A 13713-nucleotide genomic window follows, 5' to 3' on the forward strand; every position below is an offset into this window, starting at 1 on the left:
CAAAGCATTCAAACATCTGCTACATTAACATCCCTTCCTTGTTATCGGGTGACCACTTCTTTGTCGAATTCAATAAACATTGGCATCTCATTCTGCCACCTTTTGTGATGATCCCAGCCACTATCGGGTTTGGGTGAGGAAGTCACCACCTTTTTCCCTTAGTCCCAAACCAATGGTCTTTGATTCTTCTGAATACACTAACTAAGCAACCAAGTTGCCACGGGGTGTGCATGTGCATGGTGTTATCATCTGCCACCCTTGATAGTCTCTTAGACAGAGTTATGAATGCAAGGAGTGTTCAAACAATGACACTCATTTAGCTCATAACCAAATATCCTCATGCATGGAGATCGGCTTTGACATGTGATGACCAAGTTATTGCTTTAGCCTTCATGTAGATACGATTACTCCACCATCTTCCCCTAATGTCGTTAGCAACCACAGTGCCCACACAATATTATCACTTTATCATAAATTTAGTAATGGTTATTAAAATCATTTTTGACTCCATGTTTTTCTTTGCCCAAAAATTGCGACCATTCATTTCCTCAAATTGGGACTGTCACCAAACCCGCAGCAACTTACTTATTATATCTATTCTCCACAGAATTGAAATTGAATGCATAGGGAAAAATAACAAGAATCGATACAGACATGATTTAGCAAAATTGAACCACCATTAATTATAACATATACTTCCATTAATATACCATCTGCAAATTACAAATGTATGCCTCTATGGCTGCCATTAGAGAGCCACTTGGAGTTTCTCTCAATTCACTCTCCCAAGCTATTCTCTTTTCCACTCCTTATCGACCCCCTCTATTTCATTATGAGCTGTCTATTTAAAGACCATCTTAATAGTTACAAACCGTTCAACTACCCTAAGATCATTCAGATTCCCATTCGGTTACATTGCAATATAATGTTGAGATGTCTTTAATGTCACAATTATGGAAATGTGGTGAGATGTCGGGGTGCCATTACACCATCTATGTAGAAGAAGAATTCTTTATCCTATTTTACAGTTCTTTGAGCCTATTGTTTGTTGTTTTCTCCTTGGCCTTCACATTTTCTAGGTCTTCATGTAACTTTTCTATTTGTTTTGCAAGCTTTATGTTCTCCCTCTCTGCTTTCACAAGTGTAGACTAGACCATTTTGTTGGTTTGTTTTGATATATTGATTTTGTCAATATTTTTCAATTTCAATAAATCCATTTAGAGACCACTAACTTGTACATCTTTAGGATTTATTAGACTTTCTAATGGATGATTATCTTTAGCTAGGGGTATAACAGTCATTAAATTCATAATTTACATGTTTGGGTCATGTGTTGGAAATATATTGTTAGTATTAGATGTCTGATTATCATGACGAGCTGCATCAACTACATCACTTTTCAACATCTTCATAATATGCCTATTTCTTTTGCTTATTGATCTTTTTTTTTTTTGCAAAGTCATTAAAACAAAAAAGATGGGTTTGTTGAGACAATTAAGTGTTTGAAAGGTGAATTATCACTTGTATAGATGCATGCTTGTCCAATTCTAGTTACTTCACCTATGTCAGTGGTTCTAATAATTGTATTTTGAGGATTACCAACAACTTGAAGCTAACCCAGTCCAAATCCTGGAGTTTTAGGACTATTTTGTGGGTTTTTTCCAAAAGTTACTAGTGCATACATTATTGTAGTAACCACTGACATTGTTGTCATAATTGTCATAAATTTTTGCATTTTTGCAGTAGGTTCACCAGTGTCAATGCCAGTGGGATTAACTTCATCTAAATTTGAAGACTTAACAATATTGTATTGGGTTGACCTTCAAAAGTATAGTATTTTTTTTTTTTTTTTTCTAGATTAATCATCTTCAATCTCATCGGAGAGTCCAATGACTAATTTACTTCCACTTTTCGGTGGATTTGATACTGTAATTGGATTCCAAAGCCCTTCACCTCTTGAACCAAGGGACCCTATACCTACATAATTGATGTTTTGTATCATAACTGCCCCTATAGTATAACTTTGTTCAAGAAGATCACCCATTTTAAGTTTAACAAAATTTCTTCAAGTCTCGATCAACCTAAGATCTTAAGTAGCATGAATTTTTTCATTAGACTCACTTTGACTATCACTATCACTACCATATTGATACTATAAGTGGATGCTCTTTATTCCAATCATCATTAAAAGTTCATCCTCCTTAATTTTCCCAAAAGGTGCTGAGGTCTTTGGTTAACCCAGATTCTTCCTCATTTCCAAAAAATCATTCATTTTGGTTCGTCACCAATATTCAGATTTACATGCCTCTTTAATTTTCTTGGCATAGATTTCTTAGAAGGTTTAATGACTTTATTGTAGAAATTGAAATATGTCACATGCTTTGATTTGTGTGATTGATATGTGCAATGTTGTAATTTGGGATGACAATTCTTTCATTGAAATATTATTCTTTGTTGCATATTTCTCTATCTCTTTCTTAACCTCGTCCTAGGAATCCATGTTTTTAAACTTTTTTACCAATTACATCTCCTAATGTTGATATTTTCTTGCAGAGTTCCCATTAGCAATAAGTCTTTCTTTTATTATGTTGAGTGGATCATAATTCCAATGAGTGACAAGTTCAAATCTAAAGAAATTCACCAATTCATTTGCGACTTTGAAAGCCTTTCTCTCAAATGTGAGCCCTCCACATGAGAAAGACAATGAAGGAAATATCATTTTCTTTTGTTGTCCCCTAAACAATTCATTTGCACTCTCCATTTGGTGCACATATTCTAATGCAAAACCCATGTCTATCACATGCATTGGAAGTTTGTGTAAGGGTTTCATAATAGATGAAGCTAATCACTCCATTGTCTTCCTCAAGGATACTATATCTATTTTAAAGACTACCTATTCCATCATGAATTAAACTTGAATTATCAACCAGGGGATGTATGATTCGAAATGGGTCAGGACGATATGTGCACTAAGCTCCTTTAAGAGTCTTAACACCTATCTTGCAAGAAAGTAAAATGCATGAAAGGAATCTATACTACTGTGAAAAAATAGTAAAACAGTACAACGTATAACTATAGAAAGCTTTGGAAAATGAATTCTAAACTAATTAACAACTCAAAATGTCCACCATGATCATTTTTTGCAAGTGCTACAAGAACTTTCTCAGTAACAATGTTGCAAGACTAATATAGTAAATCTATCTTGAAAACAAGAAATTATAGGGAATGAATCTACTCTACCTATATCTATTCCACCTCCCAAGTGGGCCCCCTTGGCTGGTTTCAACTAACTAAGAACACGACAAGTATTCCAAAATCACTCTTTCATTAGAATCTATCTTTGATTACATTGACTAAATAATTCATGAAGAACAGAAAAAGAGTAAATTTTGAATCTTAAACTAGCATTGTATATTTTCTCCTTACCTATTAAAATGACCCCCATCCATTATATAGAGGATTTAATACTTATTAAAAATATGACATAAAAAGTCTTTAACAAACATCGCTAGAAAAGAAGGCAGAAGATCAACCATGGCATATTACATTTATCAAGCAACAGAATATCAACTCATAGGAAATACAGAAAGTTGAGTCTTCCTAGATTTTCTAGAACAATAATTCCTCTATAGGTGAGGCTTATCCATAAGAATTGAATTGCACTTTCCTTGCCATGATCAGTCTCCACCATTCTTCTTCCTTTAATGCAGTAATCACCACCCTTTGTGTCGCTCTTCATTTCCTAAAGGTTAGAAAAATTTGGAACATATATGTAAGATAACATTCCTACTCTTATTCAGATATTAGAACATAGCTTAAAATATTTATATGAAATACTACATTCTATGTATAATATTAAGCAAAGTATGTCATATACACTATCCATAGGTTTAGTAAGTTCTAGTTGTTTTTGGCATAAGTTAACAAGATATTTAAACAAATGTTTTGGGAATGTTTTTTTCACAAAGCACAGAGAGTAAGTCCAAACTATAAAAACTATATCAAAATTAAGACATTAAATTGCCTCACCAGTTTGCATGGTTCAACCATAAAACCGTAAAACCTTAACACAATATAGTCTCCCATGAAGAACCATTCAACCAGTTGAATTTGACTTCCCAATTGAATGCAATATTTACAAAACTTAGACAATCTAGGCATCAAAGTACGTGTAGTTTTATGAGAAAAGGTGGTAAAAAAAATCCTGCAAAATGGTTGTAGTTATTATTGTTACCACTAACCCTCATCTTATGTGTCCACTCATATACTGGACTTGGAGTCTTTGATTTTTCGAGGTTATCTCATCAAACTTATAGACCTCAATATCAAGTTTGTTGTTCTCAAAATAAAATATTGGGTGATGCTTTACAAAAAGAAGGTAGGACAAGTAACTTGTGAACCTAAATCTCTTTTCTGAACCTTGTTTAATCATTACTAATTGTTCTTGCATAGATTCAACAATGTGTTGAACATAATTATATATTACTTCTACCTTGTCACATGAATCACCTTGACAATGGATATTATAAATAATTTAAAGAACACTGGCGCCCACTTCCTTGTTATTGTCCAATCTCGAAAAAAATGCTAACAATTAAATAGTATTCTAAACCCATGTCACAAACACTAGTACACTAGACCTCTATTTCCAACTAATTTTTTCTACCAAAGGCCATTTTGGCCTATTATTTCAATTTTTTTGGTTTCTGTTCCCAAAAAGGTCAAAATGTCGACCAAACTAAAGTTTCTCATTGAAAGTTTGACCAATCTCGAATATAAACAAAAAAAAATGAAACTCATTTGATTTTAACACTTGGGTGGATTGTGTGTGCACGGGCAGGAGAAGGGTTTTCCTACATGTGTCATGGAAGGAGGATTATTGGAAAGCACAAGAAGCAACGTATGAAGAAAGGAGGAAAAGAGGTATGTCATCTATGAGCGGCCTCCTGCGGCATTCTACATAAGCATCTAGATCCTGTCTTGGTCTACCAAAATGAAGGCTCTCCCATTTTATTCCTCTTGAATTTATCTTCGCCCAAATGAATGTCCTCTAACTTTGGCAAACCACAATCTATTGATAGATTTTTCAATGACTACATGTTGATAAAGGCAAGGTATCCATGTCGTATATGTATTTTTTTCATTCAAAGGTTTCGTGCTAATTTTTAATTCTTTGTCTTCAAATATAGTTGATTTATTTTCTTTTAAAAAGCGGCAATTTGTTTAGTCTAGAGAGGGGGATCTAACTATAGGAATTGGGAGTACCTTCTATATTTGTAACTTCCCATAAGCACATATTCAAGAAACTATTGAACTTTTGTTGGTACCAAAATCTCTTTCAATTGTGAATTCTTAGAGGTGATGTATGCAAGTTCATATACTTAATCACTCAATTCATTGTTACCATTATTTTGCTAATGTTATTAGTATTTTTCAAAGGCATGACTTATAGTTTCACCTCCTCAATTCATAGATTTTTTAATGAGGTTGTGTTTCTTATGCTTCAAAAATTTAGGCAATTATATTTATGACAAAGACACACCTCCATTATTCTTGAATATAGATATATACGATATTCGAAAGCTTCTAATGTGCCATAAATTGAGCATGATGGCAGACATTGTTAATTTGATCATGTTACTTGTATATGAATGCTCTACGTGTAAATTATCAAGGCTAGTGATTGCATGCCTATGTAGCAGGTGGAAAGGGAGACACCTTTGAATTTATGCCATTTACATTATGTGTGAATTATTGTTTAATGTGCTTTCGTCTTTCTAACATTTGAGTTGTGCTCTTCATACCACCTACTATTATTTGGATTGCGGTTTCCTGAATATTCATGTTATTCTCTTACCCCTCTTCATGCAATCAGGGAACATTTTTCATTTTAGTTTCTAGCTTTTATTTGGATTGTTTTCATCTGGAATTTGAGAAATTCATAGTTTCTATTGGGTGCCCTTTTTCTTGTCTCTCTATGTCACACTCTTCCTATATTCTAATGTTATATTGGCATGAGGTTATTTCTTTTATTAAGGGATTATAAATTGTAACCAATGTTTTCCTAAACACACTCATCTTGCTCCCTCCTATAAGATTGGAAAAATAGTTTTGAAAGTGGAGATTATCTTGCACTTTAAGGTATCAAACAACATAACATGTATATAAAACTATTAATTGAACAAAATCTAAAGAGATCTTTTTTTTGGATAATCCTAGATTCAAAGCCTTCTTTCTTGGCTTCATCTAGTTTGATCCAAAGTTCCTTTCTTTGAATCATTCAGTATAATAGTCAATGGTGGTTGATTATTAATGTTGACATTTTTGTTTTTGAACTGAAACATTGATGTGGTGGTGTATTTTACTATGTTGCCTTAATATTAACATAGTGGTGTATGAGCTTATTTGTTGTTACATCTATGTACATATATATACATGTATTTAAAAACATATATTCTTGTATGGACGAATCCAAAATGAATTCAAACCCAACCCCAAAAAATGCAAGGTGGTTCAGTTTTGCAAAAAGTTGTCAAAGTTGTCAAATGCAACTTTTACAAAATGCAAAGTTGCTTGAGCAACTTTTTGCAACTTGGCATTATGTCCAATTATGAACTTAAAAGCCTTAATCACATTTAAATACTAAGTCCAAATTATGGTGCAGGAAAGATGATTTGGGAAAGAATGTACAAATTGGTTGGCCTAATCTTGTTAGCATGATTTGTGTGTGTTTGTAAATCTTGTATGATCTTTTAATATATATATTTTCTAATTATATACAAGATACTACTAATGCTTGTATGTTTACATTTTGTATATTTATAGCAAAAATATTTTCTTGTGAAGAAAGACCATGCCTAGCAATATGAACCTAGAACAAAATAACAAGACAATTGCTAGATTGTGGTCTCTGTTCCGAATAAAAGTTGAAAAATGTAATTGTCTTGCAAAAAAGTGTAAGAGCTTAAAGAATCGAAGAGTTCTAATCACAACAACCTAGAGTCACTGTAGGCAACATGGTCATGTTGAACGGGGGCACAATTTTCATCGATTGGTGAATGTGGATTTCCAACTAGAGGTACATGGAGGTGTGAATATCCAAGCCAAGGATAATGTTCCCATGGAAGAAGATGATCATGTGGCAGAGAATACAATTGAAGACGATGGTATTAGTGTAGTTGATAATGTGCAAGAGGACATAATTGAACAAGATGGTATTGGCACAACTGATCAAGATGATCATGATGATGGTACTAGCACATCTAATAATGATGATAAAGATGGTCTTGATATACTTATACTTGAGAAGACATACGAGCCCCTATACCAAGGTTCACAAAAAACTCTTCTATCCGCTATAGTGTTGTTGGTAAACTTGAAGGTTATGAATGGTTTATCCAATGTATCAATGTCACGTATGCTAAGGTAACCCATTTTTCTCTTCTTCAATGCTAGCATGCCATTACTATTCATTATTTTAACAAATCATATTTGTTGTTGTAGATTGATAGGTGATTTTTTTTTTACCACCATCAAACATTCTGTCTCGTTCTTATTGATAATTATCTACTATTATGAATCAAATTGGAATGAAGTATCAGAGAATACATGCATGTCTCAATAATCGCATTCTATATCATGAACAACATGAATTTGTAACAAAATGCCTTGATTTTCATATCAATATATATCAATAAGATCAAATAACAAAAAAAGTTTCTCACAAGGTTCTTCGATATGTTCATATTATTCCATGTCTTGAACGATCATTCAAGTGCACTAGCCTGGTACAATTTATGGATTACTATGCATGCAATAGAACTCAATATGACATTATGCAAATGCCTATGGATGGTTTTAAATTTAAGGACATAGAAAATAGGTGGCCAATATTTAAAGAAGAACTTCGTAATTTGAAGCTCTCATTAGCAGTAGACAATGTCAATCTATTTGGAGATATGAGATCTATTTACTTAGTGTGGCCTATTTTTGTTGTTAACAATAACATTCCTCCTTGCATGTCCATAAAGAGAGAGCACATTATTTTGTCAATGATTGTACCAATTATTTTTAATTTAATGGTTATCTAAATTAATTTATAAACACCACATCAAAATAGTCATAATAATTATATAATATTTTTATTCATTCAACTAGGTAAGTACCAAGTTAAAGATATGAACATGTATATTGAGCTCCTTAAAGTTATGGGATGGAATCACTATGTATGACATCTCTAGATCAATAAAAAAAAATAGAATTTCAATTTCACGCAATGCTTGTATGGACGATACATGATGCCCCTAGGCTAACTTACTTTTGCAGTATGTTATATTGTTAAGGTCAGATATTTTTGATATGTTATAGTGCTTACACACTATTGTTGTATGTTTAAGTTGTACATGATAATTGTACATGACCTTTTAGGTCTATAGACAAAAAAAAAATTATATATCTTGTATGTGGTCCGAAGATGAAATCTTGTTATTCAAAAAATTTAAGAAAACAAGTGTTTGATGAGTTTAGGCACTTTTTCCACAATAATCATAAATATCAAATTACTAAAAAATATCTTTTTAATAAGAAAGAAGAGACAACATTAAGGCCACAAAGAATGACACCTCGTCTGTGGAAGTTGGAATACAATAGATTAAATTGTCAAGGTAATATCAGTCCATCTGATATTTTTATTTAAAATTTATATTTTGATATTGTCTTTTATTTAGTAATTATATAATTGATGCTTGTGAAGCTCATTAAAGCATTAATGACCAACTTCCTAAAAGAATAAAAAGTTATCGTAGTCAATTAAGTAGGTTTTTGTACTACAAGGATCTCCCAATCATGCTTCTATTTAATGCTATGCATATTGGAAAGAATGTAACAAAGACACTATGAAAAATAAATTCCACAGGATTTGCTACAAATATAAGAAGTCTTATATCAAAGAAAGGTGATTCTAGGCCAGGGTTGAAAATACATGATTGTCATATATTCATCAAAGTAGGTCATGTTCTCTATTTACAAGATATATGTAAAATTGCATGTACTTTTTATTATATTATTTTATAATATATTGAAAAGATTATTTTAAAATTATTGTAGTGTCCTACCTCTATCCTTCCCACACTAGTTTGACAACAGCGTTAAACAAGATATATATAATCTTGAAAAATACATGACGTTAGAAGTGTTATTTCTTATTTTTGTTATACATACATTATATTTATGACTTGCTTTACTTTTTATATAATTATTTTATTTTTTCCAAAATCTCATTTATATGTTCTCGTGGGTTGAATCTATTTCAAGTGGTTATCATCTAAAGAAATTGATAAAAAAAGATATATAATATTAAAAGAGATAAATTCTCTTGCTTATGTATGAAATGCAACAGTGTCTATCTTCAACTTTTTTCAATGCTTAAGAACACTACCTCATACATCAAGTTGAGGAAATTAAATTGTGTGAGTCTGTACAAACAAGGTCAATGTGGATGGTATCTCTATGAAGGATTTGGTTTGACAAAGAGCGTGTTCTAAGGGTTCTATGGTAGATGGATATATGGTTTACCAGACCATGATGTACATTAGTGAATATCTTTCCAAATTGGCTGCAAATATCTATGTAGATCGCATTTGGGATCTCAACTCTATTAACAAATTCGAATGGGAGTACTTGATGGAGAAATGTAGATTGAGAAAAGTGAGAGGTAATTATAAGATATTATTATAGTTTACTAATTCTTATAAATATTCAATATAAGTTGTTTCTAAGTGGTCTATTTGTTTTTTTTATAGTTGGTCGTGAGTGGAATGCACTACATTTATATATTGCAATCAATCTTGATTGGATGATTGTATAGATTCAATAATCTCAAAAAAATGGTCGCTTATTAACATGGGATGGTGTTGCATCATTGGTTAAAGAAGCTCATTGTAATAGAGATCTCAATGTTACGCCAATGGTACTTGATCTAGAGTATGGTTTAAGAGGTAGAAAGGTACATATAAAATTACTAATCATGACCCATAAGTTTAATATCAGCTCATGGATCGATGTAAATAATATTGACATGTTTCAATCATTCTAGATCAAATACCACAAAGTTATGCACTACTATGGTCATAAACTTCGCATAAAAAAGTTAGATGAAATGAAGAAAACTTGTGATTTGGGGATAAGTGCAGTTTTTGAGGTCACTAATATTTCGTCTAAAAATGACATACATCCTCAACAATCTGAAAATCGATACTTATGACATTTTGGATGATATACTTGAGTGCGACTTTAACTCATTAAAATTAGTTCTATTTGTTGTCAAATGGTGCAAGCTAAGGCTGAATAAAAAAAATCCTAATAAAAATTTTATTGAACATGATAGTGGATTTATAATAATTAATACAAGATCATTTGAGTTAGTTGGAGACAAGCCATATATTCTTCCAAGCCAATGTGATCAAGTGTTTTACTTTGGCATTCCACATAAACTAAGTTGGTCATTTGTCATTACACATGATTTAAGAGGAAGGTCGATAAAGTATAATATGAAGGAAGAAGAAGATACTGAAGAATTAGAAGACCAAGTAAATGATGATCATGAACAACTGTTACACGAAGATGATGATTTTGGTGATGTTGGCGATGATGGTGATGATGATGATGATCGTGATCATGGTGACAAAGATGGTGATAATGGTCATAATGATGATGGTCATGATAATGGTGATGGAGATGGTGGTGGTGGTAGTGGTGGTGTTGGTCATGATGATGATGACGACAATGACAATGATGAAGGGGACAAGTGCGATGATGGTGATGATGATGATGATGATAGTCACGATGATGACATGGATGAAGAGGATGATCAATGACAAGATCAATGAAATATATGTCGAGGTATGAACAATGTCACGTATGAGGTATTGATTTATTCATAGAAAATTGTTTGACTTGTATTTTTTATACTTAAGTTATTGTGTTGAACTCTAATGTCATGGAGTATATACAATGATTTTGCATAAGTACCACACATAGAGGTAAAGAATTAAAAAATATACAATGATTTCGATGAATACATCGTGTAATTTTTTTCTTCTATATAATTTGTAGCATTCATATCATGTAATATTTGGCTAAATTAAGATAAATGATTTACATATGTAGGAAATTTAACACCTTTGACTAGGATCATGCATAGTGACATGGATTGACATGTATAAGTCAATAGACCCTATAGCTACAATTTATTATGTGTGTGTCAACTCTTTACCATCCACGTTAACTTTAGCCCTACTATGTCTCTCATTTGATAAATTTCGAGTATCACCAAATAGGTATTCCTCTTATTTGTCTTCCTCGAGTGAGGAAAATGCGGGATAAGAAAAAGTGAGACATCTAGTAGGTCTAAAATAGGGACATCAACTAGAGGTCAAAATATTAGAAGAAAATTTAATAAACAAATGCAATTTTTCCTTGCTAAGGAGGGGTGGGTCATGTTCTTATGATAATGAGACCAAAGGTAACATGAAGGTTCTCTTAAGGTACACACATCTTTAGAAAGAATGGGTACCTAAGGAACTATCTCCAATTAACATTGATTTTTCTGTTAACGAAAGGATATATCGCATAGCTCCATCTTCATTAAACGGTTTGAGCTTATTTTCCATGGATGGCATAAAGGTCAGTTATAATAAAGTTGTTGAATTGATGGAGTGTGTAGGACCTTGTTACAATTACAAAAATTGGATGTGGATTGTGCAATTAAAAAAAAAGTATGCATAGGTATGCATTGTCAACAAATTATATACAATGCAAAGAAAATGATCAAAGTAAAAGGCTCGCTATGTATACTGATGGAAGGCCCAAAAAAATGAAATATTGCAAGGTTTATAAATAATTCTCGACTTGTGTCAACTAATAAGTGGTCAAGTTCTATATTCAGGGCACGTGAGGGATATCATGTTTTTGTATGTGCGATAAAACCAATAAGTGTAAGGGAAGAGATTCTGATAGATTACAATATGAATCATGTAGATTAAAAAAAACTCACTATCATAGGACTGGTAAGTATAAAATATTTTAAACCAATTGCCTCCAATTAATATTGACTCCAATATACAATCTATTATTTTATTAATAATTTTTTTTGGTAAGTCTATTACTTCATTTCTCTACTAATTGCTAAGAATTACTAATCTTTCTCACAGGGCGGCATGGATCCACCACAAGGCATAAGCGAGGATGTTCCTCAAACACCTTCAACAAAGGTAAACCTTAATTAGTGTATTGTAAAGATTATATAGAAACAAATGATATTATTATGTTCTTTTCTTTATAGCTTTGGAGTTATTTTGATAAAAAAAAATTACTGATATTGATGTCACAACTTGATACTTATTACAATAAAAAATGATAGCAAATCAAATGCAATCTAAAACTGAGGCAGCATTTTTAGATGACATTGCATGTAACATTAACCCCAACTTCATGGATACTCAAATGATAAATAAATATAGTAAAGAAATTCTTACCATTGTCTTGGAACAAAACAAAACTAAGGAGACAGAGGCACTCAAAGATGAATTGATATATAGAGTCAATTGTATGAAGGTAAGCAGAAATTAATCTTAAGCAAAAATAAAATTTTAATAGATATTTATATTTTGTACTATCTTATGGATCATGATCTAAAATATGATGTTTTCTTCTTATGAAAAATTTTGACACTTGTGAAACGTTCTCAACATGGTGAGGGTTGTAACGAACAACCTTCATGTAAATAATCCTTAAACCTTTAACCATTCATTTAACCTTTGCATGCATTACTAACTCATGTTTGGGATGCTTCTAGTACCCCATTTGATCTTTATCCATTGCAATTGCCTTTGCTAACAATATATTCTTCAACTTATGATGAAGTGTGGACAACTCCTTCAATCACCACTCTGATACTACCAACTGCAATGTCGGCAACAAGGAGCTTGCAGACATCTTCGTCTGTACCAACTACTAGTAAAACCTTGTTTTGCTATATTTTGTTATGCGCTAATCATGCATTGATTTTTTTTCTTGGGTGCATTTTATACTCCTGGACCTATTTTGTGCACTAATATATACACCTACAACTAATACAAGAACATAGATGAGTACTACTGAAATTAAACCATTTCCCGGATCAACCTATGTTACTAGTACTAATTTGTTTGTGGGGTCATTGTTGTTGAACAAGAAAACTATGTTTCTGTTAAAAGTACCAAAGCTTCTAGGTGCTTTAAAATTGTTATTAATCACATTGTAATTGTAATTTACTTTTACATAACTCATTTTAGACTAATAATCCCATGATATTTTTGTAGGAAATGATGTTTTTAATGACTCTTTTTGAAATGGCATTGAAGCTATTTGAGCCCACCATACGTAAAAAGTACGTAACTTCATATCATTAGTACAATATTTTTCTTTACTTTCATTTATTGTACTATATTAAAGTTATGTATTTAACCAAAAAAAAAAATCAAGAAAGGTGGAATGAACAAGGTCCTGAATTAAAAAATCAGTTCATTAAATTGTTAGAGGACCTCTTTGGAAAAAACATTTCTGACAGTGCCCTACTTAAAAGAGCATCCAAACATATAAAGACAGTGAAGAACCAATATAGAAGGGCTCTAAGGATGTCCCAAAGTACAAGCATCCTATGATTCCATTGATGGA

General features: G+C 32.0%; 1 protein-coding gene across 8 annotated transcripts in view; it reads right to left on the reverse strand.

Annotated features, from left to right (window-relative positions):
* Nucleotides 1-3306: 3306 nt before the first annotated feature.
* LOC149553159 (uncharacterized) overlaps nt 3307-13713 on the reverse strand; it is a 230384-nt gene continuing 219977 nt past the window's right edge. For 3 of the 8 annotated variants that reach the window (XR_016353042.1, XM_089788660.1, XM_089788658.1), the window contains exon 9: nt 11871-12258. The gene's annotated coding sequence lies outside the window, so the exon portion shown is untranslated. Of the gene's footprint in view, nt 3743-11870; nt 12259-13713 lie in introns of those variants that run through there. The other 5 variants (XM_089788659.1, XM_089788657.1, XR_016353043.1 and 2 more) reach the window with 3 other exon arrangements.

The sequence above is a fragment of the Cupressus sempervirens genome, chromosome 6 (assembly GCF_028749045.1).
Source record: "Cupressus sempervirens isolate cs-2001-9-10 chromosome 6, ASM2874904v1, whole genome shotgun sequence".
In the NCBI taxonomy this organism is placed as follows: Eukaryota; Viridiplantae; Streptophyta; class Pinopsida; order Cupressales; family Cupressaceae; genus Cupressus; species Cupressus sempervirens.